The 15,574-nt window shown below is 40.4% G+C and overlaps 1 protein-coding gene across 1 annotated transcript in view; it reads left to right on the forward strand.

The window, feature by feature from the left end:
- Window positions 1-15,574, forward strand: part of LOC311275224 (ras-specific guanine nucleotide-releasing factor RalGPS1) — a gene marked incomplete at its 5' end in the record, with an annotated part of 108,821 nt that overhangs the window by 58,295 nt on the left and 34,952 nt on the right.

Genomic DNA, 15,574 nt, shown 5'->3' on the forward strand with positions numbered 1-15,574 from the left:
TTGAAATATGGTGGAGTGATGGGGCTGGAAAATTGTAGACGCATTCGGTGCATGATCTGGCTTGAGTGTTTTTACTGGAGAGTATCATTGATGGATTTCGCATTACAATTCAAAGGTCAACATCATAGTTGACAAAAACGACAAAGAAACTAAGAGGCTCTACAGTGCAACAACAACAATCGCCAATTCAAATCCCTTAAGGAAGTATTATGTCACTCATTATAATGCCATCATGCAAAGTTGAAACATGCCTTGGAGCACATTCAGATGCAGCAGAGCGTCAAACCAGAGCCATGACTCTTCCTTTCTTTCTTCAGACTCTTCCTGTGTGTGTGTTCTATCAGGAGGAATTCTTTGGGCTTCTTGTAATGGCTTTTGCACGTCATGCGATCCCGTGTCTTTTCCTTTCTGTACTTCATAATAGAGGACATGCTCCAGCCTGTGACTGCTCGCCAGTCTCTGTCTTCTCTCTCCGTGCACACAGTCTGCTCTGATGGGCCTCATAATGACCTGCAGTGGAGCTGCAACTGCTTGAAAGCAGGTAGTCAGGAAACGGCAGCAAACTGTGAATGGTCTTTCCTGCTGCAGCCCAGAGAGAGCTGGACTAAACATTTTTACTAACACCTTTAGGAGATTATCTAGTACTTGAGTACTGGACACACTGATTGACAAGTGATCCTATACCACAGAGCAGATTACAAAGATGTTGACATGTGTATATCAAAAATAAGTGTACGTAGTCTGTAGGTCTATAATTTACTAAGTACGTAATTCAGTACAGTAAATGACAAGCTGTTAAATTAAGCAGGTATATGGGACAGGAAATACAACAAGTAAGCAGAAGAATGAGTAAAATAGGGTAAGTTAAATAGGTAAACAAGTAAGTAATAAATGCATAAATGAAAAGGAACAACAAACAAAACAGTAAACACACAGACATATAAACAGTACTCAAGTAAGTCAAAGTAAAGTGAGAAAGATAAATATTTCATCAGTGCAGTCAACTTCAGAGTTCATCTGTGTCCAGAACACACTCATTCACATTTACTAATATTTAACTCTGTGGATACAGCTGATGAGTTCTAAATACAATGGGACTGAATGTGCCTCTATAGACTTTAAAGCATTGCATTACTCATTATTACTCACAATAACCTGTAAATGTTATCAGAGTGGTATCATGACCAATGGATCAGGGTGCAATACAAGTATTGTATTTTGAAACGTTTTTTGTACTGCATGCGTGGCTGAACTGTAAATACAACTGATGTATATGGGACTGTACTCAAATATGGGATGCACAATATGGATTTTTTTTCAACTGGTAATTACCTGCTTTCCTTGGCTGATAAGATAACTGATAGTTTTATATTTTTGTATTTTAAAAAGTCCCTAACCTGTAATTTATGCACACCTGAGGGCAAGAAAGGCTCAAATGTAGTGAGCAGAGATGGAAGATTTAATATTCCTTAGCTCTAAAAAAAAAAATATGTTGTGTTAAAACTGGCAGTCCCTTTTCCTCCTCTCTGAACTCTTGTGAAATGTGAATTGTGTGCTGTGCCTGTTCTTCTTCTCCCTCTGTTCATTCATCGATCACAAACCACCTGTAAAGGTGCAAACAGACACCATCAGAGTTTGTAGATGCTGTGCTTAGGTAAATGAAAGCATTTTGACTTTGTATTATTGTCTCTATTTATCAGCTAGAATTGCTATACTACCAATAGATAGCCGGTTCTATACATTTCCTAATAGGTCAATAATTGATCAGCCTGATAAATATCCTGCAACTCTAATTTAAAACTCAATGACTGCAAGAGGAACCACTTCGAAAAGTCAAGTGACCCTACTTTATAGAATTTCAAGCAATCTGATATGCCAGTTGTCTTAGTAGCAGCAAAACTGTGGAGGAGATACAGTACATACCAAAGTGTCTTCAATTGAATCATGTTTTTCAGAAAAAGCTTCAAAAGCACAGGAAGCAGCATACAATGAAGCATGTATCCACATATCAGCTATATAGTATATGTAAGATTAACCCTATCTGAGTAGCAGATAAGCAAGACGTATTAAGACGACATACAGTGATTGTTGTGCAGCAGCAGCTCAATCCACTAACACATTTCCAACATTGTCACGTGAATAAATACTTGTTTGAATATGTTGCTTGGAGCTTTATCCATTGTGAAACAACTATTGACAGCTGAGCACCTCAGCAGTGTATGTTGGCCCATTGTGTGTGAATGGTGTAAAGAGGTGGTGGACGCCTTGTTACTGGACCTTGCTGTGCGTCAGAGAAGCAGGGAAGCAGGCAGGAGCTGCAGACGGAGCACAGCTGAAACACATTACACCACACACTCATGTGTCTATCATGACATCATCGGCAAATATTTGCTAAACATTTTGTGTTGTGTTATACAGATGTAATATTTAGGATGGAGCTGCCAGCACAGCTGATATCACGGACAGCCAGTATATCTCATCGGGATTTGGGTGTAGTGTGGAGAAAATGCAACCCACAGTGGAGTTAGGAAAGATTTATAGTTCCTGCAGTTTCAGAAATCCACTGTCTTCTATATGTGAACTCATTTTTTATTGGATTTCCCCTGGTGTTCTTGATGTCTTGGACAGACTTTTTTTGCACTGTCAGCAACAATCTCAAAAACTAAAGATAAAAGAAGCAACATTTCCACAGTTTTGTATTCCATTCAGCCCTTGATATTATGAGGTGTAATGAACATTTTGATTACAGGCCAGTGAGGCTTTAGACTTGTTCTCTTGTTTCTTTCATCATCACAGACTCAGCTGAAATGCTGAGCTTTGTAATACTGCCAAACATCGCCTAAGGTGCTACCTAATATTTCCACAACTGGTTTCCATCTTCTCCTAACCGTCATCATAGAGCCTTTACAGTTTAATACTTTGGCAATGAGGCAGTCTGCACACATCTTGTAAACTTGGTGTGTAATCATTAATGATGAAGCCTCCCCTGCTTTTTCCCTGCTTCATTTCAACTTCTGTTCTCAAAATGTTTAAAGATGAAATCATAACTTTCCACATGTTCTTGGCGCGATTTTTCCTCACATCATCTCAAGACGTTGTGTGTAAACAGCTGTCTAGCTGGCGAAATGAAAATGTTCTCAAACTGCTAATATCCTTGATAATTTTGTCTTTGGGTATTGAATGCCAATAAGGTATCAAGCTGGTAGCACCAGATAGCCTGACAGTCCAACCAAAGATGTGTTAAGGTGCATTCAAATTAAACTTGAAGCCGCGATGTCCATCAACACTCAGTGGTGATTACCATATTATTGAGTGCGCACACACGCACACGCGCGCACGCGCGCACGCACGCACGCACGCACGCACGCACGCACACACACACACACACACACACACACACACACACAGGCTCACACACACACACACACAGGCTCACAAGGTGAAAACATTAGCAGCTGACACTGTCGCATCTGGTAAAAATCAATGTAGTAAATTGTACAGAGCTAAATTATCCTTCCACACTGCACAGAATTAATCTGTGTAGTTAGCATTTGTGTGTGTGCTCACAGCTCAGACTCTGACTGATTTCAGAACTCACAAGGAACTCTGCTTCTTTGTCATTTCCTGCCAGTTTCTCTACTTGGTATGTTTATAGAGTTTAATAGAGCCTCAGGATAGACATATGTTTGCCTCAGTTTTTGCATTCTCTGTTGGGCTAAAATGTCCATCGCAATTTCCCAGAGCCCTTTAATTTATTCCCCTTCGACTAACAGTCCAAAACCCAAAATTCAAATGGTAGAAAACAAATAAAAGCCACAAATCCTGATATTGAGGAAGTTTGAACCAGAGAATGTTTGGAGTTTGCATTTGATAAATTAATTATGTTATAAAATACTGTAGATTATTAAAATAATAGCAGATATTTTTTTTCTGTCAATGACTGATCAATTAGATATTGTAGTGTTTGCTACATATTCAATGCTCACGCCTTTGCTAATGGTACATAGAACAAAACATCTGGTATTTTCATTAACATTAGTTACAGATTTTAGCTTTGAAACATGAATTTTATTAAAAGTCCACATTGAGAAAATCAGGTATATCAGGAACTACCACAACAACTAAACACAAATGAAAGCCCTGACATGTTGAACTTTTCGAAATGACAGTTACTCTGTATATCTGTGTTTTGGCCTCCACCCTGGTCAGAGCTGGACAGATAAATCAGCCCTGCAGCAGTAAAGTTTGACCCTGAAGAGAAAACATGTAATGGCTTCACATGTCCAACTAAAGTAGAGACAAAGCCAAGACAGACACTGATGACCACTGCTCAGACTGACCGACTGTGCTTCAGCTCTATAGTGTGGACCCTGTCCCCAGTGCTTAAGTTGAAAAGGCTTTGGCCCTTTCCAGTTCAGCAGTTACAGCATTGTTTGGCCTCTGGGAACAGGCTGCTGGACCACACACTGAGCAGCATGGCAAGAGATGATGTACCACAGAGTCACTGCAGCAAACTGAGTCTGAAATAACTGACTGAGTTTTGCTGGTTGTTCAGTCTGTGAGGGAGAAGCAGGGCTGAGGAGCAGAGCAGTGACACGTCAACTGCTGTGTGTTTGTGTCCGAGGTGCCAATGTATCATCCTCCAAGCACGGGTGCAGCAGGCCAAGCTACCTTGACCCCTGCTCCATGACCTCTGACCTCTCTAATGCCTGACCCCCTGTGGGGCGTGTCTCCTTTGTGCTGCTGAACATGTTTCTCACTGCACTACTGTGTGTGTGTGTGTGTGTGTGTGTGTGTGTGTGTGTGTGTGTGTGTGCGTGTGCGTGTGCGTGTGCGTGTGCGTGTGCGTGTGCGTGTGCGTGCGCGTGTGCGCGTGTGCGTGTGTGTGTGTGTGTGCACATGTATACAGGGTACATGTATCTTTTTCACTAATTTTGTACCTGTAATAGATCAGAATGTAATACTTAGCACACTTTGCTAACTTTAAGGTTAAAGAAATAAGTACATTTTCAATGAAACATGAGCTTAATGTGGAAAATGTGAGTTAGCACATTTGTAATTAAGCACAAAAGAATGTGATAGTCATTGGGTTTGTATCCATAGCAACAAGATTGACTAGGTGTCTTTCAGAGTGGCTGTGTGGCTGTGAACCAAAAAGACCTCTGACCTAAACAATGAAGTAAAAGTGCTATATAAATACAGCCCTTTACCTTGTAAAATGGGTCATTTGTCTCTGCCTCCTAGAATGATCTATCTGCCATCTCTGCGATTAAAGGAAAAGTCTGCTGATTTTCTATTTTTTATATTTCTCATACAGCTACAAACCCCATGAACACACACAATCCAAAGGATAGTCATCACAAACTCTCACTTTCCTTTGTCTGTAAAAACAAAAGCTACAATGACGTTTAAATTACTTACCGTAATTTCTTGACTATTGAGCGCACCTGAATATAAGCCGCACCAACTTAATTTAAAAAGAAAAACAAAATTGTACATATATAGGCCGCACTTGTCTATAAGCTGCAGGTGTCCACGTTGTAACATGAGATATTTACACAGAAAGATGGTACACAGAAAGATTTTTTAAATGTTTAATTAAATAAATGCTTTTTTCCGAACAGTGCCTGTGACACGACAGTAACACGGCAGTAAAACGGCAGTAACACGACTGGTTAAAAAAACAGTCTACCAGAAAAGTCATTGATCGCTATCTTCATCTTCCTCCTGCGCACCAAAACCACTGAAGTCGTCTTCTTCAGTGTCGGAGTTGAACAGCCTCAGAATGACTTTGTCACACACTTTCTCAGTCTCTCTTTCGTTGTCGCTAGAGTCTAACTAGCGTCTTCCTCAGCGCATTATCTCTTCCACCTGTCTGTCTCGCTCTTGCGCTTCCTGCTAGAGCGGCTCCTGGAGGCCATTAGCTAGTAAAAATCTATAGATTAGCCGCACCATTGCAGGGTTCAAAGTGTGTGAAAAAAGTAGCGGCTTATAGTCCGGAAATTACGGTAATTCATTTTCCTGCTTGCTCATCAAGCCTCTTCACTCATATTTAATACTTGTATACTACTCCTTCTAAACTTATTTCACATTTTCATGAAGTCTCACCATGTAGATGTTGTTCTCTTAAAGCTGATGGTATTTTTCTATTTGCTTATATATATTCTTCTTATTGTTAATACATTTCATGTGCAGACCCAAAGCAACAATGGATGTGTCTACTAACAAGTGTGTGTGTATCAAAGTCTGAAAAACACATCGATGAGCCACACTGTTACACTGGCTGACATGTTCCTTCGTTACCATGAACACGCTCATGTGTAGTTCACTTTGACTCCCACATACACTGACCTGCTGCCACAAATACTCACAATAGACCCAGTCCTGGATTAAACTGCTCCTGAAAATAACTAACTACCCCAACTAATGGTAGATTTCCTCCTGTTTGAGATTTTTTTTTAAATTCAAAAACTAGAGTGACCAACGGTTTTGGAAAATTAATGAGCCTTATTGAAAACGCAATATAGTGGTGTGTCATTTTTAGCAATTTATGTCTGCAGTAGGACTTAGAGCTGAGGCAGCTTAGACAAGTCAGATACAGTAGCATTAAAAGTATAATATATAAGAATTCTGCATTAAAATGTCTGAAAACAACTGATCTTGGTTAAATATGTTGTTGGGTTGTGTACTTACAATATCCCAAATGTTTCCAACAATGTTCAAACCAGAGAAATCTATGTTTACTGGAGGTAATGGTGCGTTTCATCAGGTCACTGCTGTGTCTGATTCATGTCAGATAGAATTTCATCAGCAGTGGTGGTTGTTTAATGGTGTATTCATCAACAGTGAAGCGAGTTTGATGGCAGGAACTTTTCCTTTGTGTTACTAATGCAGTGTTTATCTGCCCCAGAGAGCCAGTTTACTGTGCGCTAGCTGTAAGCTAAGGTTAGCGAGCAACGGCACACACTGGGTGTATGTGTCTGTGTGTTTATACTCAGGACAACTCTTGTGTATTCTGTAACTTATTGAGCAGAGACTCTGCTTCTCTTTCTTCTTTTCCCCTCTCCTATCTGTAATATTGTTCATGAAGTAAAGTACATTTCCCCTCCAGCTCCTGTCAGCAGTCAACATTACAGAACATAAACACCTGACAATGGAGTCAGATCCACTTTTTAATCCCAAAAGTTAGAAAGTAATTTCTGAGCTCTCCTCCCGTTGGTACCGGGTCCAAATCAGAGCCAAATCTGATGTGACTTCAGGTGTTTGTTCTGGCTCTAATCCAGACTCTCTAGCCGGCTCTGTAGCCCCTGCTCCGCCTGGCCCTCAACACTCCGCGAACATCTTTTGTTTTGTTTTTTTATACAGAGCCCCCTAGTGGCAGAAGTTACATATTGTATGTTTAAGGGATTTGTTAACAATCAGAGATATCTTAAATAGCACCAGACTTATCCTTTATGCTATAAGAACTACTTGATTGAAGCTTGGGAAAGTTTGGGACAACAGTTGTTATTCACACAACCTCAAGCTGCTGCTTGTGAGGAAAGTGTCAACACACATTGTTTTAATTGTTTGAACAGATTATCAATGCTGCTGTTTCTTCAAGTGACAACTGTCTCCTGTCAACACAATATATCTACAACAGCTGTTTTTTTTAAATCTCTATTGTTATTAACCACATTTACTTTTATGCACCAAGGCATGGCCACACATTGCAAGCAAAAAGTTCCTGAACTTTTTCACTTTGTGTTCCTCTCTTACTTGATGGTGATGGCTTTTTACCCGGCTGTAGTTGAAAGGTTATTAGCGAATATCTTTTTGCCTTTATCTGTTTCTTCTTTTATGAATGAAAAGTTACAATATTCAGTGTACAAGATGTTATAGTGATCACAGGAAATAAAACAGTGATATTTCCCAACATGTTGCATCATTTCAAAAACAGTGATGTAATGTGTTCTGTTAGATCTCAGTGTGAGCATGCAGCCATCATTTTGTCTAGTTTTTTTAGGATCCACAATATTGTAAATGCATGTGTTTACACAAACACACACACACATGCACACAGACAAGCAGACACACACACACGCACACACACACACACACACACACACACGCATAATGTGCTTCAGTCCATTTTGTTAAAAGTGCTGGACATTTATTAGTGCAGCTTGTGGAAAAGGACTTTATTTTTGGTCTCTTTGGTCAAGTTAAAATCTGTTTTTGAAAGGCATCATTCTGGCGTTTGTCAGATCACCACATCTGTCTTGTTAAAACACACAGTTATGCTTCGGTCTCCATCATCGCACAATGAAAACAGAGCATCCAGGCTGTGAAAGAAATTAATTCAGAACTGCATTGGCAGTGGTGTGGTCTGTGTGTGTGTGTGTGTGTGTGTGTGTGTGTGTGTGTGTGATCATTTAAGGTTGGTGGTGTAGGAGAACAGAAACTGAAGGTAGCAGTGTGATGAGTATGGTTTTGGTGTAGTTTTGGTCAAATGTGGTGTTGCCTCACTTTATTTTTCCTCCACGTGTTTGCACCAGGTCAGGGTTAAGCTCTTCTTCTTGCAAAAGACCTTTCATATTGGTGAATTGTATTGACAGCAGGATAAACCTGGTCATTCCTAAAAAGAAAAAAATAGCCTTTATTGTTGTCTTGCACAATGTTGGAATTGCAAGATAATATTATTGTGTTGGCAGACAGTAATGGACTATCACTGAGACATTCATGCTGTTTTACAGTCTGAGCTGTCCTCAGAGGAACATATATTCCTCCAGTATTATTCCCTCATCACGGTTGAGGAAGAAAGATGCTCTTTCATCCATCATTGCTGTCATTGGTGAACTGCTCATCCTCTTTTTCTCACAGTGTCTTCAGACTACAGTTCCAGGATGTCTGCTCTCCACTGACAAAATGTAATCCGTTTCATCTTGATGAAGCATCTCAGTCATCCAGGTCATGGTAATTCTTAATGCTGTATCGTAGGCAACTTGATGTGTTTCAGTTCCTTGAAGATGTTTCACCTCTCATCCAAGAGGCTTCTTCAGTTCTAACTAGCTGGAGAGGAGTTGCAGGCTTTTAAACTCTGTGTGGGAGTGTCCTTACAGAGTCGTTAAGGACAGTGTGAGCTCTGAGTTTCAGAGTGTTAGGGCCACTTGTAGGTCGTTGACTCAACCGGCCTTCATATGGGTTGCTAAGGCTAGGTGAGCCCAGGTGTGAGTGGTTGTAAGGCTGTCTGGGGAGAGAACTCAGTACTGCATTGTAGGTGGGTGATAAGTAATGTCTTAGGCCACCTGCTCTGTTCAAAGACGGTTATTCCAGTTTGACACAGATGGATTCTTTTACTCCTCTTTCAAACCATCTGTCTTCTCTGGACAAGATGTTTACATTGTTGTCCTTAAAGGAATGATTTTTCTCCTTCAGATGTAAGTGGACAGCAGAGTCTTGACCTGAGGAGTTGGCCCTCCTGTGTTGTGCCATTCGTTTATGGAGAGGTTGTGTTGTCTCCCCAATGTACAAATCTGTGCGGTCCTGGCTGCATAGTTTATGCTGTTGAAACGTCTTCAAGAAACTGAAACACATCCAGTTGCCTATGATACAGCACTTAGAATCAATTTCATCATTTTCACATTATTAGAAACTGAGTTTTGCAAAAAATGTACAATAGAAGATGATGTCTGCCTAATCTATCACAGTTCAGCTGACATCAGCTGTACTGACTCCAGACCTGACATCAGCTGGCACTGATGTGAGTGATGTAACACACTGCTGGAATCAACAGCACTTGGTTCTCCGATGATTTTTGAGGATGAACGTCCATAAATCTGCTTAGAAATCAAATAAAGAAGGCGCTTCTTAAAACTGCAGCTCTTACCACATGATCATCAGACTTTTTACATCAGTAAGTAATTCAGTGACTGTTGCCATGGTTACTGTGCAAACATGACTTTCAGATTCACCCAAATTTTAATATTTGTATATTTGAACCCGTAGAGGGCGCTGTTCAGAGTCATCTCTGATGCCACTTTTCCTTCGCCACCATCCAACTAACATTTAATTCCCTTTGTCTCCTCCCAGCTGTTCTGTAGTAACTGTTAGTCTTCTCACCAACTCACATAACCTCTCCTCAAAATCTTCCGCCATTTCTAAAACTTCTTCGTCTTGTCTTGACATGTTTATTGGCTACACTCAACTTGGTCCGTATACGTTAGCTGTCAGAAAACATGCAGAAATATGGTCAAAATAAACACAGTGTATGGACAGAAGGCTCCGTCTATTATTATGCATATCTGACGTTGAGCATGAATGAGTCTTAAGATGTTGGTTTGCTGTAACTGGGTCTATATAGGCAGCGTACTCCTAAGAGGCAGTTGAGAACACATTTGGGACCCGGTGACATGCCAAATGTTGCCATGTCTGAGTAGCCAAACTTAGTCTGAAAATAACAATGCGTTTTGCATAGTTTGTGAAGAGGTGTTAAAAATACAATCAGGGGTAAAGGGGTACTATGTAGTTTTGGTGAATATATCCAAACTCAGAATTTAAATATTTACAAAATTAATGAGGTAATGATACAAACTCAGAAATATGTATTTCTTCCATTAGTGAATAAACAAGCTGCTCTCAGGTGAAAATAAGGTCCCAGAACACTGTTTGAAGCTAGAAAGGTGGCAGGGTCCGCCACATATAAACAAAGTCAAACAGTATAAACTGTGTTGTCCTTTAAGGTCAGTTTGTTTATTCAGTTTATTCAGTCATGAAAACAAAGAGAGTTTGATTATTTAGTTTGTTTAGGCAGAAAAAGAATCAGCCAATGAAGATCTTTCTCCCATGTACAAAAACATCAAATTATTCAGTTGTTCCCAATATATTGTTTTTTCATGTCAGTGGAAATGCCACTGATCTATATGTAATAAACCTGACAGGAAGTCTCTTCCAGTGAAATGAAGTCATGGCATTAATGAATACATCTGTTGCACCCTGTATGTCAGAATGGAACAGTCTGCACAGGTGCAGTATGGGTGAGCTCCTCAGTTTATTGGACGCCTCTAACTTTTATGAACATTCCCAGGATGTCCACCTGTGCCCTCTGGTCTTTTCCATAGCCCTATAAAATGCTACGTCTGCCCTCATTTTCCACATCCTATCTCAGCCACACTACTGATTTATCCAGAAAACAAAAAAACGGCTGATCTCAGGTCTGGATATCACTGCATGTGCAAATGGCCTTTTGCACCCTGTCTGTTCCAGTTAACTGTCATTTTAAGCTTAAGAGACAAAGCATAGATGTTAAAGTACAGAGTCATTATATTTTGCTGCTTCAGAAAAAATGGCAAAAGAACTTTCTCTGACTGGAGCAGTAGACTTCCTTTTTCTTGCATCCTGTCAAAAAGAAAAGTTTGAGGAAAACATATAGTGAATGGCAAAATGTTCTACAACAGCAGAGGAAGATACATGGAGTGGTTTTGTATTGCAATGAGGTGGCTAATGTGGGGGTGGACAATCAGTGTGGAAAAAAATGTGAAAAATAACAGTAAGCTATAAGTTAAATCAGGAATTTCTTTATGCCAGTGCAACCAATTTAATTTAACATAAAACCCACTTCAAGATGCTCAAAGGCTCCATTTTATGCTCATTTTCAGGATCATATTTTTATTCCGAGTGTTTACTAGAAAATGTTTACATGCTTTAATGTTCAAGAAACACACATTTTTCTACCATGGTCTTGCTGAGGTTGTGGCTGAGGGCTTTATAGTCAAAAAAGACATTGACGTATCATTTTCTTCGATATGGCACCTTTAAACAGTCATATTTACACCTTGTATCTTCTGTTTTTTACATTGTGGTTCAATGAGGAGTTAGCTAGCCAGCCAACAACAGCTAACAATGATCAACATGCAGTTGGTATATGCATGGACCAGAATGTTCGAAGTTCAAGATGTATGTTGCAGTCCTGCACTAGAATTAAAACGATGCAGCAGTGGATATTTGTCTGCATGGTAACCACCATATGAGAAATGCAGCAGTCTAAAGGAAGAACTGAGGTAATGGGGATTTTACCAGGAAAGCTCTGTGATCTCAAGCCCAGATTCCAACATCTCTTACGTCCTAAATGTTCAATGTTCATTAAACTTGAGGTTACAGCAGCCTTGTGGACAGTAAAATCCTTGCTTAATGTTTTAAGGAGCCATTTAGGTCTGCTTTCCTCGGTGTCCATAAGCATGTGGAGGCCAGCATTTAGTGCCCGCTTGTGTACCACTGTACCAGGCTTTAGCTTCATGTCTTGGTGGGTGCTGCAGTATAACAAGTATTATAGCTTGTTCCTTGTGCTGTAGAGCCTCCACATCAGCTCAATATTGATTAGGCTGCACACATGTAATAGACAATAGACACGAGTAATAGACTTCAGAAATCTACTGATTTGACAATCAACAGCATATCAGTCAATAATGATGTGTCTGTAATATGATTTAAAGGAACAGTTCATCTCCTCCCTCCATGCTGCTGGAAAGTCGGTGAAGTTTTGTAGACCACAAAACATTTCTGGAACTTCACAACAAAACAGAGGAGCATCATCCTCCTAAACAACTGAATTTGCTGGGGACTTGTTTTAAAATGGAAAAAACTACAGAAAAACAAACGAAAAAACCCCCCCAAAAAGCGAAGGGAGAATGGCTCCACACTTCCGGCATAATCCCAGTCTCCAGATGCCCAGACATTAATTACACCTTTTTTAAATCTGAAATCTTCTGCTAAGGTAAAATCAGTTTGGGTTCTCAGGGTTTCTGGAGACTTGGATTATGCTGGACAAGCTGTATGGAGCCACTCTTGTTTGTTTTTTCATGATTTAAAACAAGTCCCCACTTTCCATAAGAAGTTGTAACACCAAAATGTTACACTAGTCGAGAAAAACTGAGCAGTGAGTTTTTAACTCAAAGAAAGAAAGGTAAAGAAAGAGCTGGAGCGTGACGCCTGTTTCACAGAAAGGGGATTGGACAAACCTGTTCATGATGGCAAGAACAGTGTCAGTTTTCATTGTAACATAAATCAGGAGAGATTTACATTTACGGCCTTAAGGAAAAAGAAAAGAAAAGCAAACATGGGTGGAAATCTATTCATGTCCTCTAATCAGCCTGCTAACTAAGCACAGTTGTGCCCTCAGTTGCAGCTGTGAGTCATTAGTTCAGGGTTTTCAGTGTAGTCCTTAAAGCCTGATCGAGCGGAACAGTCAGTGGTTATGAGATACAGTACTGTTGGTTGCCTGTTACCTCACTAATACCAGAGCGCTCACATGTTAGCATAGTGGAACGATGGTGAGATGGACTCCTGTCCTGGAAACCTATCATCACCTTATTCATGTTTTTGTGTGTCCTTTTCTGTCTTCATTAACTGACCACAGTGACATAACTCAGAAATCCTGCTTTTCAACTACCCAAACGCAAACATCAGTCTCACTGAAAGTACCTTGGCCCGCTGTCTGGAAATGTAAAGCCCGCTGCCAGAAATTTGTAAGAACTATTTGATTCAGACCTAACCTTTAAAAACCACACATCAAAAAAGTTGTCCAGTCCTGCTTCATCCAAATAAGAAGCACCTCCAGAATCACACCAGTACTGTTTTTTTTTGACCAGGAAAAATTCATTCATGCACTCGTCTTCTCTCGACTCTACTGTAACCCCCTCTTATCTGGGATACACAGAATATCCCTGTCTCGCCTTCGGCAGAATGCAGCAGCTCAGCTTCTTACTGGTTTTAACAGACACCCTCACATCACTATACTAGCTTCTCTCCGTCCACTCCCTGTTCAATTTTAAGTTGATCATAAAATTTCCGTTCACTTTAAAAGCTTGTCTGGGCCTGGCCCCTCAGGTGGGGCCTTTCTAGCCATTCCAAAGTCGAGGCTCAACTCTAAAGGTGACTGTGCTTTTGCCATCAGGGCCCCGGGACTTTGGAACAACCTATATGAGGACATAAGGCTTGCAGATTCAGTAACTTCCTTTAAATCACTTCTTAATTTCCACTTTAATAGACTTGCTTTTACTTGAAGTCGTCTTTTAAAATTCCTTTAAGTCTGACTATCCTTTTGTTCTTTACGCTGTTCTTAATCTGTTTGTCTACTTCTAATTCCTCTTCAGTGATGTCATCTTCTACATATAAATATGTAACTTTTTAATATAATAATATATATGTATATATGATAATGTAAAAAAGTTATTATTATTATTATGTTCTTTGATCTCTGAAATCTTTACTGATATAGGCCGCGTTTCCCAGATTCGTTAAGAAGCTCTTAAGTGCTAAGATCTTCTTAGGAGCGCTCTTAAGAATGCTGTGAAAGAAGGATGCGTTTCCCAGAGTCGCTCTTAGCTTAAGAAGATCTTTCGCTAAGAAGGAAATGTAAGATCGAGCTGACCCACTCTTAACAGCCTTCTTAGCGACCAAATGCTCAGTGATCAAGCGCGTCAGGGAAATTTATATCCTCCACTTTGCGAAATAATAAAACAATGCTCAGTGTTGAAATGCGCTCATAGCTGCGGACCACTGGCGCAAGAAAAAAAAAATAAGAAAATGGTAGATGAAAAAAAACCTTTTTATTGAATTACACGTTTAACTTTTCCGCAACATCTGCATATATGAGTTTATAGTACTACACATAAAAAAAACAACAACCCTGTGGCATTTCACAGATATCAAGGGAACGGGTGTATTAAACTCAGCTGAACCTCATCCAGAGAGGCTTCATCTGCTACTCTGCGTTGCCAAAGTCCGCGCGTGTGAGAAACCATGGCTGCAATACAGCACATTCTCCCTGCGAACCAACAGCGTCGCCGTGCGCGAAGCCAGACGGTTTACATAAATGCATACGTGCGTCAGCACTTCTCCCCACTGGACGTGCTGTCAGACCGGGCTGTCCAGGCAAAGTACCGGCTGCCCCGTGCGGAGATCCAACGGCCGTTGGATCTCTTTGCCTGGACAGCCCGGTCTGACAGCGCGCGCACACACACGCGCACTTATGCGCTGATAAAGAGGTGGGTGATCGATCTGCCTGGCATCGATTGATTCAGCACAGCAGCAGCGCGGTGGACAGCTCCCACTAAGAGCTTCTTCAGAAGCTTCTTTGGCTTGATCTTAAGGTTCTCCTAAGAAGGCAGTTAAGAACGCATCTGGGAAACACCTGCATCTTAGCGCTCCTTCTTAGCCGAACCCTTCTTAAGAGCCTTCTTAAGTCCTTAAGAACGATCGAATCTGGGAAACGCGGCCATAGCCAGTATATCATTTTATGTAAAAAATGATTTATACTTTAGTAAAGGGTGGTTAATCTCACCTGAAGTCAGTCATGACCAATTTGCCCACACAACAATCACGACTTGTTTTTTCGTTACCAGCTCTTTCAGCTCAGTTTATGATGTAGTTCTAAAATCGATGATGACTAAAGTTCTCCAAGGATAAGGTCTTTATATAAACTGCTGCTATTTAGGTCTTTAAGGTACACAGCTCCAACGTAAAAATAAAAATGCAATCAATACACATAAATCACTTTCATATTTCTTTAAGTGGAAAAGTCTAGTTTAATTTAAAC

This window comes from Pagrus pagrus, assembly GCF_965226575.1.
Source record: "Pagrus pagrus genome assembly, chromosome: 19".
In the NCBI taxonomy this organism is placed as follows: Eukaryota; Metazoa; Chordata; class Actinopteri; order Spariformes; family Sparidae; genus Pagrus; species Pagrus pagrus.